Source organism: Coloeus monedula (assembly GCF_965178545.1).
Source record: "Coloeus monedula genome assembly, chromosome: 3".
In the NCBI taxonomy this organism is placed as follows: domain Eukaryota; kingdom Metazoa; phylum Chordata; class Aves; order Passeriformes; family Corvidae; genus Coloeus; species Coloeus monedula.
In genome coordinates this window covers 67,332,022-67,352,619 of record NC_138783.1, presented here as the reverse complement: position 1 = coordinate 67,352,619, position 20,598 = coordinate 67,332,022, and positions in this window count along the sequence as shown.

Below are 20,598 nucleotides of genomic sequence, written 5' to 3'. Positions count from 1 at the left end.
ATTTTTAAACCACTCTCTGCTTTGAATAGAGAAGTAATGGTATTTTGTACTTACCAGTTCCCTGGTAAGGATACTTGAGGGTATAGAAAATATGATTTTTCAAATCAAATAGATCCAAACATATAAGATATAGTTAAGTCCAATAATTTAAACAACAGAACTAGAAAACAAGCAAAGTGAAAAACATGAGATATGTTGGACTACATGGTACTATCTGAATGCATTATGTTCATAGCTGGTTCTACACTGATTTGATCCCACTTAGAACTGTATTTGTATCTTGAGGCATTTAGAGATTGATGTTTGCTGTTCATTCTTAGTAACTCTTTTAATATAACACAGCATTTTTTCCAGAGCACTTTAAAAACATTGCTTTAATTCTCTTACTTTTTCAGATATCTACAATGAAGATAATAATATGAAATTCCTTGTGAAAATGATCAAAATATATGATCTTAGCTTTGTCAGATTTTAGTTTGTTGTGTTTTACCTTTCTGCTCAACAATTCAGTCAATTAAATGTTAATATTGTATTTACCTCTTCAAGGGGCATGTCCTGACATTTTTATTGTTGTTAACATAAATTTTATTTCATTATTAACTCAGCATGAAAATAAAAATATTCTGCTGTAGTATGACCACAGATTAAGTGTGCTGTTATATGTTTGTAGGAGAGAGTTTCAGATAGATCACTGGGCCTCAACAAGTCTCCCTATTACCAAAGCATTTTCTCCCATCCACTATGCCTTCTTGGAAACCAGAGACCATTTTCCAGCTGACTTATTAGGAATAGACGTCATGAAGATATTAAGCTTCTACATGCTACATGAAAAGAGTGTACCTTAAACAAGGGAGTTCTTAGTGTTCCTCGCAGGATATGAGGAAAACTTTCCTAATGAGGAAAAAAATGTATCAAAACATCCTTTAGTACACGTCATAGGACTGCTATGTGACAAATGATAGAAATTAAATTTCATTAGATATAATTCTAGTTTGTTTATTTTTTAGATTTTTTAGAAATGTTTTCCTTGAAGAGAGATAAATTCTTTCCTTATATGCCCTTTGAAATCAGTTAATCACTTGAGGAAGAGTTAGTTCTAACCTGCAATATCAGAGATCTGTTGTTTTCACTAGATTATGATGCTGTTGCAAATAGTAAAATTTGACCAATCCTTCTGATACAAAACTAAATTGATTCTGTAGCACAGGACAGCAAAATATAATCAGGTTTCTGCTGTGCTAAGTTTGCTGCCACTGAGAAGCATTCATTATTTTTTAGTAGTATTGATGCTGAATTGCCTAACAGAGACAGAAATGTTTTATTTTTGTCACTTTGCTGAGGAATAATAATAATAATAATAATAATAGTAATAATAATAATAATATACTGTTAGAAAACCAAATTATTAACTGTTGCACAAAGTAACTATATTGTGAATGTTTCACCCTTACCAAAGCCTCTTATCTTGTTCTGCTTTTACACATAGGTCATATTATGCACTGCTTTGTGCTAGTTTGACAAGAACTAATGTGGATACTTAAATATTTTAAAGGCTGCACATTTCAGAATGATAAAATACTCAACTGATCTTCCTTTCCTGTTGAATTTGTGGCTAATGATAAAAGAATTCTTTTTTTTTTTTTTTATCTATAAGAGATTTTTAACAACAAATACTAAAAGTTCTTTTGAGGAAAAAATCTTCATATAGGGCCATGCAATGACACTTTTTAACTACAGTTGTTTTTTATTCAGCCATAAAATCTATCTTTCATATAGAAACCCACTTACATGTCTTACTTCAGTGAAGGTTATTTGTAGACTGAAGGTCTTTTCTTGTCAAGATATGATGAATACCATGTGTGAAGACAGAAGAGCATCAGGACCTGTATTAGCCGGAAAACCCACTGATCTGTGAATAACCTAAAAAAGAAAACCTGAAGATTAGCAACGTCGCTTTTAAGAATGATCCATCAAATTCAACAAGCAGATTCACAGAGATGAATCATCTAGTTCCTTTTATTCCAACAATACAGTAAAGGTTATTTCCCTTCCTTACAAATAGAAGTTCTGAAATACAAGATATAGAGACTTGTGAGTACTTTTTCAGTCATAAGGCAATGAATCTACATTTTTCATTCAGTGTGGTTTTTAAACATTTTTTTTATTATTTGTCAGTTGAATCAGGTGTGTCTTAGCCCATGTAGTACACAGCTAAATTGTGTGATTATGGCCCATTTTTAAATGGGGTTATATCTTCTGTAAAGATTAAGTCCGCTGTCAAAACCATATTAAAAAGCACAAAATAGATTTTGTGCATTTTAGCAATTTCTGTTACTTTATCACAGCATATTGAACTATTGCTTCCTCCTAGCTTGAAAATCCAGTGAGACCACTGTGATAACCTTCTGTGATGTCTGATAAAAACCTTGGAATTTTCCTCTCCTCTCCTCTCCTCTCCTCTCCTCTCCTCTCCTCTCCTCTCCTCTCCTCTCCTCTCCTCTCCTCTCCTCTCCTCTCCTCTCCTCTCCTCTCCTCTCCTCTCCTCTCCTCTCCTCTCCTCTCCTCTCCTCTCCTCTCCTCTCCTCTCCTCTCCTCTCCTCTCCTCTCCTCTCCTCTCCTCTCCTCTCCTCTCCTCTCCTGATCCAACCATGTCCATTAAAGGAGAATCCATTCAAACCATTGGTGGATCATTAACTATCATATATTAACTATCATATATGAACAATCATAACTATCATGAACTATTTCCTTTATCATGGAAATTTACTCAGAAATTCTTACTTGTAGGTAGAACCTTCATGTCAAGATTTCTGGTTTCTAGCCATTGATTGTTTGAATACCAGACTGAAAAGTTAGTGATAAGTAATCCTTTCCTTACAAATACTTTATGTTGTGATCCTCACTAAGCACTGTCTTTGTGAAGAGGGAACTGCAAACTTTCACTACTTGATATTTTTTTGATTATTTTTGTACACCTTCTCTCTGTTTTGTCAACATCCATTTGAACACAATATTTTTGGTTTATAAAATTGTGATGATTGATGTATGTTAAAAAGTTTGTTATCAAATCTAATTAAACACTTTATTTAGACTGATCAACACCTAAAAACTCACATAATCATTGTTTGGCATAAGAAATGGTTAAAAAAAAGAAACAATGCTACATGTGATTGAAACTGCTTTCTTTTCTGTTGACTTTGCATTTCCCTTTTTAACATTTGCTTAACATTTGTAAAGAAGGTTACTTTACAGGACCTGAACAATTCAGAAACAACTGGGATTCTCATAAGAATTTTGCATCTTGGTCCTAGTTCTGGACGGTCAGAGCCAAGAACTACCTTTAATATTCAAATATTTTAGGAAGAGAATTTTGATGTTGTCTCTGTTGCACCGAGGATGGCAAGAAGAATGACACAGGACTCAAGTTCAGGAGAAAACGGGCTTATTTAATTAATTATAAATCCTGCTATATAACTTGGGTTGCAAGAGTGGCATGTCATTATTGGTCCCTTAATCAACCACCCCCAGGATGATTGGCTGAGACTCCACAACACCCATTTCAAAATAACCTTCCAATGTACCTTAACAATACTGAAAAACAAGTTAGCAGGTGTTAGATAAAGTCTTGGTTTAGAAAAGCCTCAAACTGTTTTCAGCTAGCTTGCGTGAGAAAGGAAAACTTCATAGGATGCTGGAGAAAGCTGGAAAATTCCTCTGCATCTAGCTTTTTAGTATCCACAAAATGTGAGATTATTTTTATAACTTTAGTGCACTTAGAAAGTGACTGGACTATCTCCAAGGCACAGTTCTTGCATTTTAGAAAAGAGGATAGCTGGTTTATCATTATGGACAAATGGAGAACAAATTAAACAGAGTGTTTGAAAGAAATTACAATAAAGCATAATTTTTATTTCTTTAATGGGGGAGAAGCGAACACTCTGTGGAAAGGTCATGGGAAGCAGTTACTTTTTACAAGGGTTATGAGCAGAAAGAAAAATTTTATCAGTTAACTTTCATCAGCTAATATGAAGATGTGGTAAGTAAATTTAAATATGGATATTGCAGATTTCTGTACACCCAAAAGGGTCCTCTGCTTGTGCTTGCTGAAGATGCCCTCCACGACGTGAGAGGAACATTTTGTCCCTGTTAGTGCTGAACAAGCGTCATTGCCATAGGTGTCTGTGTGGTGGGAAGGGGGGACCAACGTGACCCATGGCTCCTCTAGCAGCCTGGAGGATGCTGAGCTCAGGAATAGTCCTCTGCATTTCTGAAAGGGATCCTGAATTCCTCAGTTTCTGGGTTTAGTGGCAGAAGTTAAAGAGGTTGTTTTTTCTGGTAATACCCCACACTTCAGCTCATAGCCAGAGTTTGACCAGTCATGCATTAGCATGCATCTTCTCCCTAAAATAATCTTCCTAATAAAATCCCATGACAAACAACTTTTATGTACTTCCTCCTTTCCTTTCATCTATGTAACTCTAAATTTTACTAGACACAATAAACTTTTCAACTATGAACAAGGGAATTGCAACATTTTTTGGGAGCCATCAGGTGACAAAATTCTATTTCTCTTCCCTTTAAATAGGTAATAATTATTTATACTGTGATATAAACCCGTTTTTTGCAAAGTTATTTATATAGTAATTTTCATTATGCAAATGAAATAATAAAATAGCAGCAATGTAATGTAGCTAATGATTTATAGTTGCAGGAATGAGAACCTTATGGCTTGAACCATCTCAAAATATCTGGAATAACCTTGAGGGCATTTGAACACTTAAGTATCATCCATTTAGAGCTCTTAAAACTAATAAAGGATAAAAACAAGGTGAATCTAGGGTATTTATAATAAATTCACTATTTAGAGGGGCTCCGGGACGTGTATTCAGAATTTCAGGTTTTATGAGAGCCAGGTGTATCTAAATATTTGCCTTTTTGACACCTGAAATTAATAATGAAACTCAGCATGTCAGTATATCCAAAAGAACTGCAGAAGAGAGAAATTCCACTGATTACAGAAAGCTTAAACAGTGAAAAGGCCTTGAAACATATGTTCCACCAAGAGGAATAGTCATAAATCACATGCAAACACAGGACTGCAGCAAAGTGAAAGGCCCTAAGTTAGACTTTGGCAGCAAAAGTCTACCTGTATTATTGATTTGAACTCGAATTTAAACAGCCACCCCTTCAATTTAATATCCCATTCTGAGGACATTAAAGCAAACTCACTGCTAAATAAAACAGAGAGTTAAAGAGATGTGTTGCTAGATATAGCAAAACAATGAAACAATTTAATTAGGCGATAATGTTTCTGGCACTGGAGTATACACAGCAATAAACTTTTTGTGGTTGATTAAATGCTGAAGTGAAGCAGAGCATGAAATCTTTCTCAGAGTAAGGAGCTGCTTCTGGATCTTCCCATTACCCGTGGATCTCCATGCTCCAGGAAGGCAGCAGGTCTCACAGCTCTCCTGTGATTCAGCTGTGGGTGTTGGGAGAGCAGACCTTAGAGGATCCAGCACCGACTTTGCTTCTATTCATTTTCTCCATCAATGCATGCTCCTGTAGGTAGCAAATTGGCTTCCTTCACTTTCACAATTAGGATACAAATGCAGAGTACCTCCCCATTGCTCTCAAAATGAGAAAAGCAGTTGAATAATTTTAGGAGCCAAAATCAAATGCTGCTCCAGCTCCTTGTTCATGCTGTCTCTGAGGCATTAAAACATGTCTTGCTGTAAATTTTCTGCATTATTTTCAGGTCTACAAATGCTTATCAAGGATTCTGATGACCACTATTCTTAATGAATATATGGCTATCTTGGATCATCTAGTATTTCTTCTGTGAAAATCCCAGGTTATTCTGATAAGGTAAATTATACCAGACAATGTCATCACTTCAATCTGTTTTGATAAAGGAAGGTCTGGAATAACTTTTTTATTGGAGAGTGCTCAATTTCTTCCCCCAACTGTTCTGTCTTTTTGCCGATGCATTCTTGCTGTTTGTGGGTACACTACAATTGAATAGAAGCATTTTCATTTGAAGCATGGTGGAAGAAATCACCTCAATTAATTTAAGAAAAATAATTTCTTAACACTGTCAATTTTAATTTTATAAATGGAATAAAACTTTAGTTTCAGTTCCTGAAGATCATTTCAGAATTCTGACATTTTCTGTTATAGTACTTTGCAGATAACCTAACTTTCAAGGAATGTCCTTGGTTTGGCCATTACATAATTCAGTACTTTGGAATACTTCTGGGATGCTCTGAAGTTATATTTTTATATTTAAAAGTCTAATTGCTATGTTCCTAGGTGAGCTTTTTAAATGCAAATTTAGCACATCTACCACCTCCATTCCTCTTCTGCTCCCATGATCATCAAATCAAGCACCCCTCTGTCAGTCTAGGCTTCCTTCAGATTTGTAACCTGAACTGAAACCTTAATGGGTCTTCCAATAATTAAACCTTTGACAAAAGCTGGTATTTCTTCACCACAGAATGGTGTGTTCAACAAAATGGCTTCCCTGGGGCCCAATCTCCATCTTTAAACAAAAACAGTTCTGGTTCTCTGGAGACATTATATTTATTGAATGTAAATGTCATAATAGCTTGACAGGTGTTGAGCCTTGTCTGAATTTTGTGATCTGAAGCTGTAGTATCCTACTGCCTGCCCCACAATTAATCTTATTGTCTTTGTAGGGTCCCAGGGTCTATCTACCCAGATAACAAGGGGCAAAGTGACCTGTCAGTTAAGCTTAGAAAAGTGTTAAATCCTGAAAGGGCACTTAAATCCAGCACTTAAAAGGACCTCCTGTACAGAATTGCCTTTCCTACCTTTCAACACTCTCCCTAGATAAGATGATGGAGGAAGGGCAAAAGAAAATCAAAAAACAAACTTAATAACACCTTCCCTTCCAAAGACCATGATTTATAACAAGATTGTGAGAACATTCTGAAGCTATTTCATGTTGAATTACAGTATACCTTTACAAGTGGCTGCTAAACTAGGAGTTCATGACAGGACTACTTGTGTTACTCTCATACTGTTCCTTGTGCTGCCACTAAAATTTAAAATGCAGTACATACAAAATAGATCTATAAATTTATGTAGTAACTATCCCAACAAATGCAAACTCATTCTTAGTAACCATAAAATTACCTTCTGTTATCTATCACCCAGAGAATTATAGTTTCATCACTTAGAACAGCAGCAAAACTGAATAACACTGCCTGTTTACCCACTATTTCACTGTTATATTCTGTGCAAGTGCTGCAGCTTGCAGAGAAAAAGGATAAACAACAAAAAATTAAAGCTGAATATATGGTGTGGTAAATAAGTGTTGTGTGATCAGCTCTGTACTGCATATGATTTTTTAAAAGTCAGCATTTACCTCTTTAGCTTTTAGTTGGAGCCACAAATAAATTGATATAATTTTGGTCCCTAGGTATGCCAACCAGGTTACATTTATGGAACATTACACTGTCAAATTACTTTCATTAAACATGGCAACAGAATAACATACAGAAACCACATAGGCTTTAATAGCATACAAATTAATACAACTGTCTCTTTGACAGAGTGCTGGGAACAGTAAACTCCAAATTGTTAATAGAACTTTTCCTTAGTTCCTTCTCCCTGCTCTGAATTGAAGGTGGCTTCTCTACCTCTGTCACCAGAAGCAGTGGTTGGGTGCTGGCATCAGGGCATAACTCCTTGTCATCACAGGTGAATGCCAAACCCACCTGAGCAGAGGAGCCACAGAAAACACCCTTTTCATACCCTGGAATAGTATTTTTAGCCATGAGGCATGTGAAGCGTTGAGCAATGTGGAGACAGAAACACTGCTGCATGTTTTGTTTCACCCATCACAACTGTAAGCACTGAAACCTCAGAGGAATCTGTGATTAAAAATTACAGATGGAAGTTATTTGGGAACTTGGTGTATGTTTTAAATAATTGTTGCCTGATCACATATATTATGGCACATTCAGAATAAAAGGCTGAATTCATCAGTTGAGTTCTTTTTTACTCATTATTTGCTCAGCACCTCTAATGCTGTATGTGAAGCTAGGATCTGAATCCCCACAAAGAGGAACTGCTTCTGAGGAGCCCTCCAATGGAACTTTTTAAATTCTGCCATCAAATAGCTTTTCATTGAGAAAAAATTTAAATGTATTATCATTTGGCTCTCACAGTATGGATTTCATGAACATACATGTTACATATATTTTATTCCCCAGTGTAAAATATGGATAGCATCTGTTTTGATCTCGATCTTCTCAAAAATGTGATACAGAAACATTTCAAGCTGTATTTCACTATTTATCTAGAGCTTATTCATTCAAAGTGTGAAAAGAAACTTGTTGGCTTTTTTTCTTTTCGAAATGTGTAAATAAAGCTTGACATCCATCAGAAATCTAGGTCTTTTAACATTAACATTTGAAAATTGTGAATTGTCTGCCACAGAACTTTGATGATAATGGTCTTATAAAGGAATAAACAGGAAGGTCAGGCTGCCAGTGCCTCGTATACAAAGAAGAACTAGAACATGCTGTCTGAATAAAGCTAAAAGTAATGTTAACTGATCTGCTACAAAGCACCAGGAATAATTTAGCATTTTAACCAAGCAATTGAAAGAGCAGATGAATACTTTTGCTTCACAATAGAGGGCTTAGACATTTGGGCAGTGAACTTCCATAAACCATACTTCTTTTTGTTTTAATATTCATATTTATTATCCAAATAGCCTTTTTTTTTTTTCGATAAATTAAAAAAGCTCATTCAAAAAGCTTGAGCAAAGCTCAAAGGATGGAAAAAATTATCTCTGACATTAAGATAAAATGCACATTACCAGCCCTAATATGATTGTTTGCTCTAATGTGGAAGCCTTGGATTTGCTGCGCAGCATCTGATTTGTCCTTTCAAAACTCTGCATATCTCTGCCTCATTATGGTCACTTTCTCTTCATTTTGACTGACTTGGTTAACCCAAGTCTCCCTGCCTATTTTCCTTTTTATCTTTCCATTTTTCTTGCCTTACTGTCCTTCCTCATACATCCTGTTAGAGTAGATGGGAACCTTTCTTCCTTAATTTTCAGTCATTCAGATGTCTTTAGTTTTTTAGAAATATTTAAATTAATTTTTTTAAAAGGGCAAAATGGAAGGGAGGAAAAAAACCTGAAAAGCTACCTGCTATTTTCATTGTTATTGTCAGCTGACACACCTCTGCATCCCTTTGGTTTACATGAGGCTTTAGTTTCTTTACCCAATCAGTTGCAAATAAGGAGTGACTCCATGGTGGCCAGTTTAGCATGAAAGTTGTGTGGAACAAGGACTGGACTTTTGTATGAATGGTGTGTGCAATGCCTCCAACAGAAATGGAGTATTGACATATAATTATTCTAAACTTTAATTGATATAGTGCCAATGCAGCATTTTATGCAGTTTTATTAAAAATTACATCCTGAGACACCTTCAGTATTAAATACAGCTACAAAATTAAATAGACTGTAAAAACTATAAAGGAAATTAGAACTAAGATCAGGAACATTTTGTTTTCCATGTCAATTCCAGTAGTGCCTGATTATTCAGAACTAGATTAAGAGCTCCCATGAATATAAAGACTGTACTTGGGAGCATAGAATTGTCCACTTTATATAGCAACTATGGTTTCTGCTTTTAATTTTAGTTTACTTTTTTTTTTAAATCAGACCATCATTACTGTATATCACTGCCTGTTCTATTTCCTCCTAGTAAGCCCTGGGGTTTATTTCACAAACTGAGAACATCGGATTTTCTCTCCTTTTTTGCCAGTATGCTGACACTGCTCTGTATCAGTGCAAGCAGCCAACATGCTTCCTCAGGTAGAGGTGAACCGTCCTTTTCTGAAGGGGCATTTCAGCAACCAGCAATAGTGAAATATTCTTTTCAACAGACCTCTCTGCAGCTCTATTTACAGAATATTCTCACTTTGCAGATGGATGGCAGCTTTTCAGAGCTAATCAATTTGCCGAGAGTCTTTAGCAAGGTCAGAGTTGTAATAATAACACAACTGAAACAGTTTAAATCCTTTTTCTACCCCCAAAATACTGATGTTTATGGGAAGACAAGCAAAAAAAGCATTATTGATGTCTAAAATAGATCAGATTCATACCACAGTTAACTGATTCCACTGAGATGATAGCACTGAAAGAATTTCAGTGACAACAAAACAGATAATTAGATGACCCTTTTTAATGACAACCTGTATCCCAGAAATGTATCAAAACCCCATAATTTATTGTACCTCTAGTTATCTAGTGTTGTTGAAAATTTCCCAAGTTAGCAAGGTACATAGGAAAATGAAATACTGATTCACATGGTCCAGAGACTGTCATCATAATTATAAGAATCCAGACTGAAAGGTCAAGGTCTTTTCCAATATTTTTTCAAAAGCTGTTTTTCTATAACTAATAACATTAACTTTCTTTTTTTGACTGTGTATCTTTTCTCCCCTCTCCAAGTGTGACTGTACCCTGGAAGTAATAACAGTAACTGAACACTGGAAGGAATTAACACTTTAAATAACAGCTATGGCAATGTGTGTTGGTGTGGAGTTTAGGTGGGGTTGTTTGCTCTCCCGTGTTTTAAGTTAGCACACTTCATTTTATGATGAAATCTTGCAAACTAAGACTCAGTTTATTCAAAAAGAGTACTCAGATTTCACTAGGAAATTTAAGGACTAAGTCTGCTGCATTATCTTCCAACTGCATAAACAAGGAGTAATTACTGACTCTAAAGAAGTCTAAATGAAGAACTCAAGACATTCATTACATATGGGGGAGCAGAAGAGCTTTTTAGATGTCTTAGTGTCTGCATATTTAAGTGTATTTTCATATAGGTGTCTAGCAGATCATTTGAACAATTAGTTAGGCCTCCATTTCAAGCTAATCCATATAAATATTTTTAGTATTCTTTGAGATGTTGTCCATTTTTTTTATCATTGTTTTGTGGAACGTCTTTTGTAAAACTGTATTAGAGATAGGATGAACATTACTGCCCAGCATTACAGCTGTATCTGTATTAATAAAAAACCTTTGCACGGCAGAATCCATACCTACACAGACAAACTTTTTCACCTCTCAGAACAGGCTGGTCACCTCTAAAGAATGTGCTGAAATACTCCTTGTTTCACAATAATCTCAAAGCCATGCACAGGCACAGTATGAAGCAGCACAGTTTGCCCCATTCTGAAGCTGTGATGTGTACTTCCCCAAGAAGCAAATGAAATGCATCATCTTGTGTCTGTACTCAGGCCTGCACCCCGGCTGTTTTCAGTTTGCTGCTACACATCACCAAAAAATCCAAACATGAAAACAACTCTGTGCTTTGTTTATAGATTGCAACACATTAGATGTCATAAGAACTGCTTTGTGCAAAATAGGACAGAGTTCATTTGTATTACACTGCGTTCAAAATTAGTACAGATGTTTACATCATCGAGTACTCTGAGACCACATAGAGATCTGGAATACACCCAAAGTTAAGAAGTAATGCAGAAACTTTAACTTAGACTGTTATCAGGATGGAGCTGAAAGGTAAATTTTGTAAGTATTAAGGCATGTGAAAAGAACTTAGGATACATAGGTGCACATTCTCTTCTATCTCTTGACTCATCTCTCTCAATATACCTTAGCCTGATTTTCTGTCTAATCCACCAGTTATGTTTTGACTCCTTAGAGCTTTTTGAGGGAATGACTGATATTTTTCTACTTCTACATTGCAGCTATACCAGTTGGGCCCATCTTGGCTTTGACCTTTATAAATTAAAAGAAGATTTAAACCAACATGAACATTCAGATGAATGAATAACAACAGTGTCACTGAATATGGATGGCAAAAATCAGCACCCTTTCCCCACTTCCTTTGTTTCCCAGTTGAGAAGAAAAACTAAATTAAAGCTCTGCTTTATGGTGCATGCAAATCTCTGAATAAATACAGGCTGCTAAATTGGATGTCATGTGTGTGTCAATAGTGCAACATATCACAGATACAGGTAATCTCCTTAAGGAGAAGACATGGTATTTAATGTGTCTGATGGATGCCCTTTTATACTACAACAATATTGAGGACTCCATGACAAACTCCTGACAGCATAAACAAATTTCAGGCATGCATGATAATGATGAAAAATCTTAAAGCATTCATACACTTTACAGTGGAGTGTCAAAGGCCTTATGTAAGTCAGTGTATCTCAGTAAAGCAGGAAAGTTTTAACCAGGAACTGCATCAAATAACCTGTCAATTACATTATTTGATTTTTGTGGCTCAGCTTGTCCTTAAGGTTGTTTTTCTAGAACTATGTCAATACCCTTAAAGTTCCTACAGTACAACATGCCAGTAGCTGCTGTTTGGGCACAATTTCTGATATACTGATGCTTATCAATCTAATCATGTAAGGCTCATCTTCCAAAGGGAAACAACTGAAAGATCATAGCATCATATTTCACAGTGGAGTGGCTGTCATCACAATATATCATGCATGTATGCAAAGGTCATGCTGTAAATCTGTTTCATTACGACCAAACACAGAAGAAGGAGAAGGCAGCACATGAGGGAATTGCTGATGTTACAGAGTTGATAAAGAAGTCACTACCCACAAGTAACACCCACAGTCATTGCTGCCTTTTGCTGTACATTTCTACTGTGAAAAAGAATTTTCATGTGCACTTTTTCGTCTTCACAGAAGGTTTTCTTCTATGAGACAGAAATTCTACATTCTAATATTTGTTACTGAAGACAAAAATTTCCTAAAATCCAGAAGTAGTACAATAATAGCAGTTTGGGGGTTTTAATCTAAATCTATTTTAATGTGTTTTGTTTTCACTAGAGCTTACCCCTTTTTCTTAAATCTATATTAGCTCTGGCCAGTAGCATGCAAATGATAGGTTAAGTACGTTTTTCTCTTTAAAGGAAGTTGCTAAAAATGAAAGAAAATTTATTTAAGCATTAATTTTTCTGACTTTTCCCTCTCTGTGGATGAATATATAACTGCAAGGCATATTTCCATGTTTCCTTTTCCTCTGTTTTGCAGGGCGTATATCCTCTAGCCATGACTAAAAGCATCTTAATAAGTGATCTTAGTATTCTTCATCCTTCTGGTCCCCTCTGCTTGCTTGAGTCAAATATGCAATTTCCAAGTGTATTTACAAACATCTGAAGACTGACTCCTTTCTGCATTGAAGTGAGCTGGGTGAGCTCTGCATTTTTGGATGTTTAAGAGGCAATTTCAGAGTCCAGACCAGATATTATCAGAGATCACCATCTTGCTATTTCTCCCATTGTGTTCTAATCAGCCCATGTGACCACCAGTACACGGGCAGCCTGTGATTCACACGGTGTTTTTTAGTAAGGCATTTGAATCATAGCCCCTGATTTATTCGCATATCCATAATCTTTTATTCCCATTGGTCAAACTTAAAAAAGGTTGAGAGACCTTTGACTCACGTATTTCGGTAATGGCTGTTAAAATCAATTCTAGCATTAAAGTCTCTAAGAATGAACAATGCATTGAGTGGAAAATTGATTAAATGGTCAAAGAAGAGTCCTTTGTGGCCTCGTTTGCTTTTTCAATTAGTACAGATGTCACAGCTGGTCTGGGTGGCTCTCAAACTTTCACAAAAAATGTCCTTGAAGCTTTGTCTTTCTGTGAATCTTTTTCTTCTTAGAAAGATGATTTTGCATTGAAGCTAGCACTTCTGTAATTTTTTGTACTCCATTTCCACAAGAAACCAAACAGTCATGAAAATGAATTGTGCATTTGAATGATAAGACACTAACAGGAAAAAAATTAAAATCCTTCTAGGTGAACCAGTGTCTTTTAAGGAATTTGATTTCAATGTTCTGATGGATTTAACTTGAATTTGTTTCCCTCCTTTAGGAATTATGGGGGTGAGTTCATGCACATGTTTGGCAAATGAGAGCTGACAGGGAGATGACTCATAACTGCAGCTACCTCAGATTGCTTTTGACCAGAATTCCTGGGTCTACAGGTGAAGAACTGATGGGAACATGTATGAATTCACTTAGGGGAGCTCCAGTAAGTCATGTGACGAAGGCACTCAACTGGGATTTAGATGATCTGAGTTCAATTCCAATCCCAATTCTGCTACAGACTTACTACTTGATGTTGAGAAAGTCATCCTGGGAAGGATTTTGCATGAACTTTTAGCGTTGGTCTAATTCTGCTGCCATTGACTTCTACATAAAAATAATTCCGAGCATGTGCCATGACATGGAATATCATGGCTATATTTGTAACCTATTGCTGTGTTGTCTCTTAGAAACTACAAGTAAGGTAATAAATCCCTAATTTAATTTCTTTAAATAAAAATGCTAGGGTTTAAATTATTTTAAGTTTTCAGATATGTAGGAGAAATGGATAGGAGATGATAACCTTAACTACACAGTTTCTGTCCTTTACCTGCTGACTGCCATGTAACATTCATAAATGCAAACACTGGGATTGTTTCTTTATTTTAGCTATGCAAACAGTTTAGTTATAAGAGGCAATAGGTTCCATTTTAGTGCCTTAATGTTTTATTAATTTAATTTTCCACAGTCAAATTCTTTTTTCATTTTGCCTTATGGCCTAAATTTCCCTTGATATTTGTAATTATATTTGTTTGTGATTATACTGCAACATGCTGTAATTCTCGACCAGCTGACAATGAACAAGAATTTTTATCTAATGTCTTATTAAAAATAAAAATAAAGACTGACATGGAGATCCCTTAATTTATTTTTTGCAAATTCAGAAATCAATTGCCTGATTAAACTTAACGCATTTAAAACTATGCATTTTATCAGACATGTAAAACACATGAGCCAAAGTCAAGTCCCTTGTTGAGTGGCTTTAACTACCACCTAAGTTGCTGCAAGTTGTTTCAACCTGTGCATAGACTGAATTTCTCCCATGGTATTTGGAATAATGGAGAACCATATAATGGATTAAATGGCTGGCCTTTCGAAAGTAGTGATCTGCTTTCAAATGAAGCCTCTGTCAAATACTTCAAGTTATCTCCCAAAACAATCAGATAATTTTGCAGTTTAGACATAATGAAACAAATTTGCAGATTGGGTAGCCATAATTTGGTGTCCTAAATGATAAGGCTTATTTGGCATTATTTTGCATTGCATAAGATAAAATTTATGTTAGTCCAAATGCTGGCACTGGCCTCTAAAAAGTCTGGATTAGCACTGTACTTCAAAAATAGCAGCTTTTTTTGGTCTGCCTACATTATCTCCCCTTGTTCCTTCAGTCACCTAGTATCAGGACACGTTTTTTCTGCAAAGGTAGCAACAAGAGGCAAAGTTGTGGATAAAGCTCCATATCTGTGCCTAAAACAGAGGAGTAAAACAGACTGTGTTGTGAAGGGATGTAATTTGTATGAAGGACTGGAACTGTGTTTGGCCAGAGCTAATTCTCTGGGTGATTATTGTTACTTCTTCACATTTTAGGAAGAAATTGTGGAATATAACTTCTTTTCTGTGTCACAAACTTTTAATTCCACTTTGGATAAATATATCCAGAATTTCACATTTACTTGCGATGAAGCCTGACCTGTCATCTTTAAATGTGGTGTCCTCTAGGAGACAAACCCATAACCATTCAAACCCATCCATAATCTGAGAAAGGAATAATACAAAGTTTCGGTTGGAATGATCAGCATGTGGTTGTTTCAGGCTATAGATACGATTTCAGTTTTCTTCAATTATGCAGAAAAATTATCAATTTTATGGAAAGTGATGTACTGAAGGCATGTCTTGCAGACATTTTACAGGAAAGGCCAAGTGCACACTCTCCTCTGTCTCAGTTCCTACCTTAGGTTTTCCAGAATGTAACCATTCACTGCATCCCTCTTAAGACAGAGCTGAACAGATGACATACAGAGAAATTTGTTCCCTAGTGGTATTCACAGAGATTCCTGTTGTCAGTGATTTTCAGAGCAGTACAGGTAGATTTTTAGACTACTATAATGAGTAGAAGGTTATGCAAGTGGATACTTGTTCAATAGTACAGAGTCATCAGCAAACTCTGCCACCTTGCAATCCTCTTATTTCAAATTATTAAAAAAATATATTAAACAACTTGATCATAGTACTGACCCCTGAGACACTCCATTATTAATATATCTCTTCTTCGAGGTTATAACTATTTATTTCCTATCATTTAATCACTTTTTAATCCATGACAAGCCTTTGCCCCTTACTTCATTGTTATTTATTATCTTTAATTTTCTTTTATGGGGGACCTTTTCTAAAGCTTTTTGAAATCCAAGTAAATTATGTCCATTGGGTCATGTTCATCTACTGCCTTATTAATATTTTCAGAACCTTCTAACACATTAGAGAGGCACAATTCTCAGTTACAGAAAGGTTGTTGGTTTTTCCCTTGCCATATATATTACAATTCCCTAAATGTTGCACTACCTTTTGTTTATTTAATTCTCAGACATTGTAACAAACTGTAACTCTCAAGACATCCCCTAAATCCCTAAAAAAAAAAAACCAAAAAACATGCTAATGACTTTCCAGTTGTCAGGAAGCAGGTGATTGGTAAGAGTATAGTGTAATTTGTTATTAAGCTACTCAGTCAGTCAGTCAAATAATTTGAAGGATGGCTCCAAAACTTTCTGTGAAGAAGATTCAGTTATAAAACAACCAGTTTATTTATTTCATAAAATAGCTTCTGAAAGAGGAGCTTTATCATCTTATTTCTTCAGTTGTGCTGAAATACAAACATACATTCTTAGATAGCCAATTCCTGCACTCATTAGCCTCACTTCCTTAGTAATACGCACCAAGAAGCCAATGGAAAGAATTGTTCTGAAAATCTTGCTTTTTTAAAATTATGCCAGAGGACTCAGGAAATCTTCTCACCCATCACTGTTTTAGTACTTTATCCCTTCCAAAGTGGCCATTGTGTGCTGAGGGTCCTTTTCCTATGTGAGAGGTAGAGCTAAATGTCAGTCATCTTAGCCTTTCCCATGGTGGGCCCTGGGTCAAGAAAACACTGATGAAAGGGAGAAAGAAACAGGAGAGCTTATGATGGTTTTTCACCTCAAGGAAAGTTATTTGACTCTGGATCTGGGCCAGCCACTAGGGCTGAGCAGCAGAATCCAAACAGTGTATCTGCAGGTAGGTCAAATGAGAAACTCATGAGTAATGCTGTAATGATTTCAAAAAGGTGTTCTGTCAAAGAGGGAACATAGAAAAGGCAGAGTCTTTCCTCTCTTCTTATGCCTGAAGATCAGGGAGTGAATTTGGGACAGAATTGCACAGAAATAAGGACTGCACATGGCCAGCAGAAGTACGAAAAAATTGTCCTTTCCTTGAAAGATGAAAAGGACCTCAGAGCGGCAGGTATTCTCAGTCTGTCACAGAAACATGGACATGTAGACAAGCTATTGCAGGCAAGTGGGATCTGTGAAAAGCTTGACGAGAGCTAGGTCTCAAATCATACCTACAGTGTTCAGCAGGATGCTTTGCCCTGGATGCTTTGCCCTGGATGTTCTGCCCTGGAACATGGTCAAGCAACTCAGTGTCCTATTTGCAAACCTATTAGTGCTGGACTGAGGAGGGACCCATACGCTGGTTTTGGTGTTGAATTATACTAAAACCAGTCTGGCAACTAACCCCGAATCAATGCCCTGATAATGAGACAAAGATTTGGCAGCTAAGCTGCTAAACTGACCTGGAGACATACGACTGTCAATCAATCACTATAAACTGTAAAATCACATTGTTGGGTTCCTCTAACATACTCCTTCTTGGAGTGTGTGTAAGAAGTTTCCTCCCTTGGTTAAGAGGATGCCCGCCATGGATACTCCTCAAGGGTGAGTAAAAGAGATCTGCCCATGAGTACTGGTGTGGAGAGTTATATCAATCTCTACTTAATAATTGTTTCTTTTTGCTATCTTTATTATAATTGTTTTTAGTATACGTACTTTGATATAGCATCATAGTAACATATAGTATCATATCTTATCCTATACTATACACTATCAGAAATTTTAACTTTTATCCTGTGTAATAAATAATTCTGATTAAGATCTTTTTACTAAATATTTGCCATTAAAAATAATTAATTTAATGTAAATATATCTGATCTGCCAGACCTTTAGATTCTATGGGACAAATTTATTTTAATCACTGACAAAGTCTGGGACTAAGATTGGACCCAATCACACCTAGACTCCTGTCTGAGAAGGAGTTTAGGATGAAAAGGTGTCCTTGTGGCTCAGTGGCAGGGTTTCTCTAGTAAATTTTGTCTGAATCTCCCACTCCATCCACAACTCAAGAGTGCAAGACCAGAGCAGGATGCAGGAGCTACTGGGGCAAGAAGCCAAAGCTCATCCAGCAATTATTATGACTTCCCTAGACACTATTGTGCTGGAGCTGAGTGTTAGAAATGGCAGCCAGAATATACAGATTGCTTTATACAGAATATATGACTCATATTTGGGGTTTGAGGCTTCTTCTCAGCAATACTCAGTTGACAGCATTACTGCAGCAGACTATGGGACTGAAGTTCTGACTGGGCTGTTAAAATTTGGCAATGATGACATTTTTGGTCAGGCTGGAAGGACTGTTCCTGGAATTATTTTTGTCAGGTTCAAATCTGATAGGGCTTTCAGGCACTGGGAGACACATAGACCTGAAGGACTTATACTGTGCTGGTTACATCCAATAAGCCAGGAGTTAAGGAACAACTGCGGTTTCACTGCAGCAAAAGTGGTTGTACCCAGTGAATCGTGGAGTACTGCCCAGGTAATTAAGATCTGGACACCCAGATAGTAGTGAAGCATTATATGGTCAATATAAATGGCAAGTTTAAACACAGACAGAAATGATTTTTCCTCAAAATATTACAGGAGGGACAGCACCATATTTGACAGATAGGAATCTAGGAATCTCCCTGGGTTTTTTCAGTTTATAATGGCCATTGTTGTTATTTCTTGGAAATGATAGAGCTGCACACACTACTGAGATCGTATTCTTTATTTAATTTATCATTGGACTTAATATATTCTGCCTCCAGGAGTTGTATGCTTTGTCTAAACAATGTGGATGGAATTCTTCATAACTTGCCCAGCATTTGAATGACCATTCACAAATCCACCCCCCGGGTGGGATGGACTGTGCTGCAGGAAAGCAGAGTTGGTTCCTATGGCCCAATATTTTAGTTCTTGTCTTTTACCAGAGAGTGTTTGAGATCAAGGGAAATGATTGCATTTTGGCTACTAGCTGAGTGTAATTCCTAAATTACACACTTTCCCTAAAAACTAGGAATAAAATAGAGCTGTCTACTCAAGTCATCTTGCTAGCAGTATGATCTTATGTCACCTAAACAACATCAAATTACTGGAGTCTGAGAAGACTAAAATAGTGCTGAAAAGCAATATTTACAGATCCCTAAAACAGGAAAATTATGATAGTAGATTGGGTTTGTTGCCAGTGGAACAAGTCAGGTTCTGAAAACTAGGTTTTAAAATTAGTCAAATTTTTATTCTAATGAAAACTATGCAGGATTGTTTGTGGGAAGCAACAATAAACACAAAAGTTTCCAGCTCAAATTGAAATATTTTTTAATTTCACCTTCTTTTGGCTGATTTTCATCAGGTTTTGCTTTTTCATTGCAGAAGCTTCTTATCAGCTTTTCCATTTTTAACACCAAATAAATCTCTAACTTAATTATAGTTAATACAGTGTTGTCAAATACTGAGAAATCATGAGTAGGCTTCCAGAATTTATAGGTTTGGGTTGGTTTGTGGGCTTTTTTACTACCTGTTTGGGGTTCTCCTTGTTTGACTTCTCTCTTTCACAGTTTTAGGAAATGATCTGGGTTTTTTTCTGCTTAGATATCAGGACTGGAAACATGATTTTTTTAATGGAAGTTAATAGCCTCCTAATTAGTATAAATCTAGGAGCTAGGTCTTTAAGAGAAGCATCAAATATCATGAGGCTAATAATAAAACTGCAAGAGCTGGCAATACTGTTATCCAAAAATGACTTAAGGTTCCCTATTTTGCCAGAACAATAGTCATTTGTCTCAAATTTATCAGTAGCCTTTTAACTTTTACAGTTATGTCAGAGGTGTGGAAACATTTATTTTTATTTCTTACCTACAATTTACTTGTCTCTCTCTTAACGATGTTGTCTGGGTCTTCAGGCAAAATATTACACATCAACTTGTCATTAAGTCACAGTTTTGAAATAGAGCTTTTTACTCCATCCTGTGTATCCACTGATAATTAAATAAGAATGCCAAAGTACTTCTTTTGCAAACAAGATTTTTCCTTTTTTTATACTTCTTCTCTTGCTCATTTTTGGTCTTAATTTTTTTCTTTCTCTTTCATTTTCTTTTCCTCTCTTATTATTTCTCTTTTATGTTATTCATTTACTTCCCACAGTCATTAATGTGCTCCTGCCTTGCGAATAGAAAGAAAAAGAACAGTAAAATATTATTGAATATTAGCTGAACTGTTCAAAAATTTGTTGACAGCAGGACAAACTGGCACTCTGCTATGCTGGCTTATACAGCATATGAGAAAATGTC